At 24.0% G+C, this 9,193-nt stretch overlaps 1 pseudogene; it reads right to left on the bottom strand.

Moving 5' to 3' along the window:
* Nucleotides 1-4,595: 4,595 nt before the first annotated feature.
* On the bottom strand, nt 4,596-6,234 carry LOC112600163 (annotated as a pseudogene).
* Nucleotides 6,235-9,193: the final 2,959 nt, after the last annotated feature.

Here is a 9,193-nt window from a genome sequence, read left to right as displayed (position 1 = left end):
ACTATTCCGGTAGGTTAGTATAAACCAAAAGCATTTACCAAAAATATTGCATTTATTGCATGATTAATATTTAATTATTATTTAATAATATGTACGTGTTTATATGGTAATACTCATATATAAAATTATATAACTCACAACTTAATAACATAATTTTTCAGTAAATGCCGTATAACAGTAAAAATAGATTCATTATATCAATAAATAGATGATATTTTAAAATAAATTAAAAATGTTATTGTATATAATAAAATTCGTCATAATATAAAATACATAGCAGTCTAAATTTCCAAAAAGAATAACGTTTTTAAATTATAACTAAATAATTAACATATCATTATTTATCATTTAAATAAGTAGTTTCGTCCAAATTTAAATTTAAAATGTCAATAAAAAAAATTGTCTTTTTAGGTACCTATACATTTTTTAGATTTCATGATTTCAATATAAATTACTTATGAAGAATCCTGTATTAAATTTTTAAAACTTTGATACAAAAAATATGATGAAACAGCATTTAATACTTTTTCTATTTATAGTTGTTTATAGTTTTCAAATCAGGAAATTAAAATATATTTATATATATAATAATTATTAAAAACTGATAGTTAAAATTATTTTAAAACTAACAGGGCAACAAAAGTTAAATATTTAGATTAGATGTTAGTTTGTAATATGAGATGGAACTGTCATAAATTAAATATTGATATGCACATTCCTATTATTATAAATAAATTATATTGTTTGAAATAATTTTCTCCTCAGAAAATTAAAATTAAAATTGTATTGACTTTAATTTAATTAGTCCACTCTACATAATATGACATTATTGTACTATGAGATAATGTCTTTATTTAAGTTAGGAACTACTTTACTTGTTAAAACCTTCCATTTTTTTTACAAAATAGTACTGTATTTCGTATCTGTTTTAATAAGATAGATCGATTTGGATTTACTAAAGATAATTATAAAGAACTGAGTATATTTTTTAATTTTCTGTGTAAAAATATTCTATATCTTTTGTACTAAAAAATCACTGTCTATTATTGGATTCATAATTAAGTAAATGTGAAACTTTAAACGAGTTGAATGTAAATTATCCCAAATGAGAGATTAGGCCAGAAATTTGTTGATTATTTAGGGCCAACACATTTCAATTGTCTAAATAATAATTTAAAAAAATACCTCGGAATAATAAAAATATTAATATAAATAAAAGTTTATTCAATTTTTGAAAATCTGAATAATAAATTTAAAAAAATTAGTTTATATTACAGAGTATTTGTATTATCAATATATTTTTTAATGAATAATTAAATTATAAAAAAAAAGTTTTTATAAATTATTAACTTATATGTATACTGTATGTAACCAGTATATAATTTTGATGAATTTCGTCAAAATTCTAGCTTCAAATGCATATAAAAAGAATTGTGTCTATGTATTTTTATATTTTTATATAGCTGTAGAGTATATATATTTGGATTCTGTATTACATTTTTAAGTATTTTGAATCAGTGAATAATTTTTTATCGATTAAAAAAAACAAATATTTTTTATGTCTATAAATAGCTTAAAAAGTCAAAATATTTTGAAAATGCTATCGTAAAAAAAATCAATAATTTAATACTTTTTGAAAACTTTAAAAATTTACGGTTATTTTTTAAAAATTATAAAATCATCTAAAACCATTCAAATATATTAATAAAAGACTTGGTTCCTATACAATTTTCATCAACCCTCTGGGTTCATCTTTATCATACAATAAATTGTACATTTATTACAATTATTTTGTAAAAAAATCCATTTAGTGGTGAATTGATATTGGGAATTTTTGATCTAAGATTGTAGTTAGTCGTAATTATTTTTGACATTATTTTGAGATATGCTTATTTGCAGTTATCTTACTAAAATCATTTCAACATACTATCTAAAAGGTGCAATACCTGAAAAATAAAAGTAAATGAACTGAAATTACTCAATCACATTCACCGTTACACCAAAGAATTGGGTTGAAGTTACTATTTGAACAACTCCATATCATTCACTCAAGCGAAGACAAATATTTTGGCTTGATACTCGAAAGGGGATTCACCTGGGGATCCCATCTTAAAAGTAAAGAAAACGACTTAAATCTCGTCTACATCGAATAATATTATTCCTTAAGTCCAATATGAACATCTCAAATCATTTACTAATTTTCCAACCAATCAGGTCATATGACATTATTTTTTAGGGCACCACCAAACCCTAAAATATCAGGACAATTCAAGAGTTCCAATGTATTTGCCTTGTCTAATCATTAAACATTATGGTACGTTACAAACGTCACTCTACATGATGACTACTTTCAACCATCAATCAGACTGCTGCCACTTTCTAAACCAATTTATATCCCAATTTTACATAAAATTAGTTTCAGGTAATCCTATTAGACGACTCAATCGGAAATCGTTAATAGATTTCTTCAATATTTTGTAATTTTTCAAATACTTATAATCATTGTATATATAGTTCTAATATAAGTTTCTTTTTAATCACCCTATTACTTACAACTCAACCAAGAATTTACTTATTATACGCATAGTATAGATTGTAAATATTTAATGAATATCATGAAAAAAAAAGTTTGTTAAATCATTAAAATTTTTTTATATTATTTTATTTACTTGTATTATTGATTTTTCTATGTACTTAAAACTCATGAAACATTTTTAAAATCAATATTAAATAAAAATTAGTTACTAAAAAAAATTTGTTCATTATTTAAAGGTAACATTAGTAAATTAAATTCAACTGTAAACTGAATATATTTCATACTAAATTATACGAGATATTATACATTATTGATTTATTAGGTTTTTTTTACTTAGTTGTTGCTTTGTTAAAAAAAAAATGTATGTATATATTTTAATCTTTTGTGAATTCAGTAATTCTTTTTGTGTATAATATTCTTTAAGAATTAAGACTTATGGTGTTTTATGTGAAGCATTTATTCGATTTTTTCGTTGTGTTTACGTAATAATGTGTCTATATAATGCACACGTATCGCGTGGTAGAGTTTTTCTTTAGCCGTAAGGTGTTTGTGAGTTAACCATAATTTGTACATTTCATTGTGTTAGCTTTGATTTTGTTAAGTTCGTTATGTTCAAGGTTTTCAACCTTAGTTTACGTGTTTCTTCTTGTGTGTATTATCTATTTTTTGATCTCTTGTGCTAGCTATTTTCCCAAGCCACATTTAAGTCAAATCCAAAGCTGTTGTAGTGTTTTATTAATATCAAATGCAAATTTTAAGGTGTGTTGTGTGGTTTACTTTAATTTTTTGTATTGCATGAAAATGCCATTATATAATATATTTTTTGAATATAATGAAGTATTAACAAGTCATATCATGTAATCATTTGTATTTTACTGTTGCTTACAGCAGTTGTTCATTTTAAATTTTGATTGAAGTGATATATATATATATTGATGCGCGATTTTGTCTAACTGACATCACTTTTTGAGGCAATTAATATGATTAGATTTTTAACTTTAAGGATAGATTCTGGTAGCATATAGAATTTAGTTAGTAGTCTAGGGATTAAATTAAAAAATTCTCTTTACAAAATAACCGGGAAAAACAGAAATTTTAAAATGTAATACTTTATTCTTCATAAATAGCTCGTGCTAGAATTAAAAAAATCTAAAAATATATTTGATCATACTTATTTTTTATCGACATCTGAAGTTTAAATTTGGATGAAATAACATGTTTGAATGATAAATTTCGTAATGTTCATCATTTTGTTATAACTCAAAAACATTATTCGTGAGAATTTAAGACTTTTAGTCATGTTATAAATTTACTATACGCAATGATTTATTTAAAATATGTAGATTAATTTTTAAATATTACTTGTTTTTACCAATAATCTATTGATATTGTTTTACAGTAAAGTGATATTGACTCAAAAGTCAATGAAAATTATATATTATGGTATAGTATATTATAATAACTAAATATTAATAATAATAAAAATGCAATTTTTTCGTCAAAAATTAAATTAATCCATTGTAATACTAATAGTGAAATTAATTACTTTTTTAATTACTTTATTATATTTTATCAAAAAAAATATTAACATATGTTTAGTAGTATAGGCTAATAGAATTGTCTTTGCTCAAAATAGTTTTTTGCAGTGGCGAAGCGTCATAGGAGACAATGAGACATTGTCTCCCTACTAAGAAATTACGACACAGGACAAATAATTTTGTTTTATAAAATATTTACTAATTTGAACGTTATTTATATTATAAATATGATGTATGTTTTATTATTTGTTAAAATCGGTTTTCTTTGTATATGTTAGCGTTAATGTATGAAATTCCGTAATTCTATAGAATAACTAGTTATTTTATAGAATTACGGGTACTTTCAGTTAATGTATTGAATGAATCCATAAATATATACTTCAACTAGTTATTCTACATACCAACTAGATATTTTATAAACTAACAATAATGGTTTAGTTAATGTATTGAAAACTATTATTGAATAAAAGTTTTATTATTATATAAAATATTAATATTAATTTTTTTTTTAAATTTACAATTTATTTATTAGTACAGGAACTTTTTGGGTGGCATTTAGAATTACAAAGTAAATTATTTTTTAAACATATGCACCGTTTTGTGGTGCACTTTTGTTGGCATGTACATTTAAAAAACCCTTGTCCATTACCAAGTGATTGGGATTCGGATGCTTTTCGAAGGCAAATATCTACATCTGGAACGTCACTAAGCGTAATAAACTTTTCTGTGCATAAACTAAATTGTGACCTCGCGTAATGTTGTTTTAGTATACCGTATTTAGTTCCTAAAACAAAATTATTTGAATTATTAATAAAAAAATTAAAAAAAAATTACCTAAGCGATAAAATCCGTCGGTTGTTTTTTCTAATACAATTGCAATTATAGATTGTGGATCACATTTTGACCTGTCAACATCTGGAATTTTGATTCGTACGTTACATCCTTGAAGAGCAGGTGGATGAGACATATCTGATTGTAGTTTCATTCTTTTAGCTTGACGTTCTAAGCATTTTTTTGCTTCTTCTCTTTTATTGGAAATATTTTCTTTATTTATGCAAAGTTGACACAATTCTTCCTCGGTATTCCCTTCATTTTCCATAAATATATGTTTGCATATTTTACAGTTATTTTTCTCTAAATCTTTGTTAATTTTATTATTTAAACTTTTGTCTGTATTCAAAACTTTCAAAATATTGTCTGGAGTATTTGAAGAAATTCCTACTTTTGGGGAACATCCGAACATAGCTTCATAAGGACTTCGTCCTATCCCCCTATGAAAAGCTTTATTTTTCATAAATTGAATAAACCTTAGCCCTTCACTCCATTTTGTTGTGTTGTTGTCCTTCATCCAGGTAATTATCATATTCTCTATATCTTGATTTGCCCTCTCCACTGATCCTTGGGACTGACTGTGGCGAGGTTTGCCATGAATAATAGATAATTCAGGCCACATTTCTTTTAATGAATCTATTGTTTGGTTTCTGAATTCACGACCGTTGTCACTTTGTAGTACACTTGGAGCACCGAACACCGTAAAAATATCTATGAGACAATATGCTACTTCTTCAGCTCTTTTCGATTTTAATGGTTTTATAATACAAAATTTAGTCAAATGATCTTGATACACCAACACAAATTTATATTCACCATCAGCTTGACTTTGATAATCAATAAGATCTAATTGACATCTACTATTTAATTCAGAAAAAATCATAGGATTTGTCACGATACCTTTTTTTTCACTTTTTTGTTTTTTTACACATGATTCACATAAATTTAAAAAAATTTTGACGTTTGATTGAGTAATATTTTTATATTTTTTTTTGAGTTCATACATCATTCTGTCTCTACCACCATGTCCAATAGATAGGTGAATGTTAAGTAAAATATCATATAATTCTTCGTCGTGGACGTAAAATATAATATCAGAATTTTCTTTCATTGGACGTATAAGTTTTTTCATTACCTTGCACTTCTATCACATCATACCGTTGTACTAACCAATAATCACGTGGCGATTCTTTTTTTTCCTGTTTTAATACGTTTCACTTCACTTATTAAGGAATCATATTTTTCTTTCAGCAAAAACGTGCTGTTATTACGTTCTGTTGTTGTATTTTTTATAATTGTATCAAATTTGGTTTTCATTTTAAAGCACACTTATTAGTTATTACACTATACAACACTAAAAATGATTAAACTAACTAGTAAGTAAACTCGCAGTACACTGTCACACGAATAAGTCTAGTCTATTCCAAATGGTGTGGTTCAATACTATCTTATCTTATTATTTTTATTAATAACAACAACGGTAACAAATTTTGTATGTTATCTAATCCAGTCCCGGTCATATCTACCTAATGATATAAATTTCATACATTAACGAAAACCCAATCGGTATTTTATATATTAACTAGTAAAACCGTGTAATTTATATATTAACGAACATATTTAGGAATTTTATAGAATAACTAGTTATTTAATAAAATAACGTATTACATACATTACCGCTAACATATATATTATAGACGTTATAATCTTATAAAATTTTTAAAATAAATTAGTTGAGCGCGATACGGGTATTTATACAGGTCATTCCAAATGTTATAGAAGGTATTATACCAAAGAGACGTTACAGTGCAACGTCTCTCAATTATAGGCGCGCGGGTACAGGGGGGATTTTAATGTGAGCGGGGTTTACTATGAATGCTATGAGACTTGTCTCACCGTTCGTATTTCCTCAATTATAGACGTCGCCATTATACCGTGCAAATCGTGATAGCCGATAGGTACATTTTTCATAACATTTGTTGTTTTTATATAGTAATTTGTCCTCATGGCCTATGATTTAATTAATGACACTTTAAACGACGGAATTATAATTACTCATACAAAAAAAAAAAAAATTGAATTAAAAAAATAAAAGACCATGTTCCTTATTAAATTTAACGGTAGCTGTGAGTTGAGAAAAAATCAATTCGAAAATTTCAATTTATGTGGTATTCAAAATATAAAAGGTTTATTGGTAGTCAAGTTAGAAGTAATTTATATATTTATTATTTCCTATTATTAAGTTCAAGCGTAATAGTTTCATTTTTTTTCAATGTCTCCCAAGCTAAAAACTCATGCCTCGCCACTGGTTTTTTGTATACAATCATATATTATTAAATTCAAATTTGACACATCCATTACAGTGACTCACTCTTTACCTAATGTACAGCAAAGCGCGGTGCATACTATAATTGTCTTTCAAAATATATTATGATTTGTCTACCTTCCTTCTCGTTATTAATAAAAAGGTTAATATATATTAGTTGTTTCCTCTCCGGTGACTAGGTAGTTCATAATTATATACGAATTGCCTCTCAAGAATTTTCACACTATTTTCCTCTCGTATAGAATAAATTAGTGATTCATAAACTTTATAATTATAAAAAATGTATACCTATACAGTTATAATTATTTTGGATTATTTCATTTTTTTAAATTTTTTTGCATTATTTAATGCTTTATTATTATTAAAAATATTAGTCTTAAATATAAATTTTTAATACTTTAATACAAAACAGGTGGTAGTACCTATAATATTTGACCATACACAACATATAACATTTGTATATTGTACATGTTATAGAATTTTGTATGGCTTTTTAAAGTCAATACAAAGTATATTTGGCTTAAAATTATTATTATTTTTTTAAGCATAATGTATTTATTACATTAAGTGTATCAGTATGTTTGTTCACTCTTATCTTTAAATAAAAAAAAAAAGCAAAAGTTTAGGTGATAATATTGTTTACGTTAAAATGATAATTAACGCATAGGATTTATGAAAATATATGTTTTTGTTAAAAAATTATGAATTCAACAAATGAAATTATATTGACTTGAACTAGTTGTGATATTTTTCGATATTTATACTTAACTGGAATCATAAATATTTTTCATTTTATAATTTTGATTTTTTTTTTCAAAGATTTTTAGTTTTATTTTAAAATTAAATTAATAGTTAGATTTATATTTAAAAATTGAATTTATTATCTCTAAACCAACGTACGTTTTTAATCGGGGGTTACTATGCCTATTATTTTACATTTACAAGTTCACTTTAATAATTTTGAACCTACTTTTAAACGTGCGGTTTTATGTTTAATCAATGGCATAACAATTATCCTATAGACATTGAAAAGGTCTACATTTAAATAGACTTTTCTAAAACCACAAATTGTATCCCGAGCATACTGTTTTAATTTATTTTCAAAATGTATATGTATTACTCTGTCATGAAAATAAATGATTGAAATATATTTTAAAATCTGTTTTTACAATTTAATAGATAATGTTGACTTTAAGTTTAAGATAAATATAAATACACGGTTTTTTACTAAAATTAATATTTAGTTTTTATTTTTGATTTATACTGTGGTTTTTTAATATTAATTTTTCATTATATTATTAAATTAAATGTTGCTGTTATTATTTTAGTCAAAATATTGAAATATTTTAGTGTTAAATGTTTATAATTTAATTATTATAACATTTATAAATATTGTTTTTTTTTTTACATAAATGTATAGTTTATTTAATATTAAGAGTGTAAACCATATATTTTATGACAAAACAATATAGAAGTATGTAAACGATAGTGATAAAATTAATAAAAGCTATTTAATTCGTATCTGTATTTTTGAAAAGCTAATATATTATAAACAAAATAAATGTTTTTAAACTTTGTTAAACATTTAACTGTTAAACATTTTCTATGAAATAGTCTTACAATTAGTAGTTGTATATTAATATTTTTATAATGCTTGAAATTAAATATCAAACATGCTTGTATTATGTTGTTTTTATTACGAGTATTAGAATTCTTAAGTAATTTAAGAAGAAAATTAAATTTTTAATTATTTTTTTTTTTTTATCTTTTTAGTTCTATATTTAAAGAATTTCGGTTATTTAAGATTAATGTATTATATTTTAAGATATTTGGGTAATCTCATCTCTGTACATGAATTTTCTGTAGGTAAAATAATGTTTTGCATTAAATTGTATCTATTTTGTTTTATGAATATATTAGATTTAATGAGATTTATCAAGAAATTTGTTTTATTTTTGTATT

The sequence above is a fragment of the Melanaphis sacchari genome, unplaced genomic scaffold (genome assembly GCF_002803265.2).
Source record: "Melanaphis sacchari strain LSU unplaced genomic scaffold, SCAv2.0 Contig0_pilon_pilon, whole genome shotgun sequence".
Lineage (NCBI taxonomy): Eukaryota > Metazoa > Arthropoda > Insecta > Hemiptera > Aphididae > Melanaphis > Melanaphis sacchari.
Note: the sequence above shows the minus strand (reverse complement) of the source record. Positions and strands in the feature narration are given on the sequence as shown.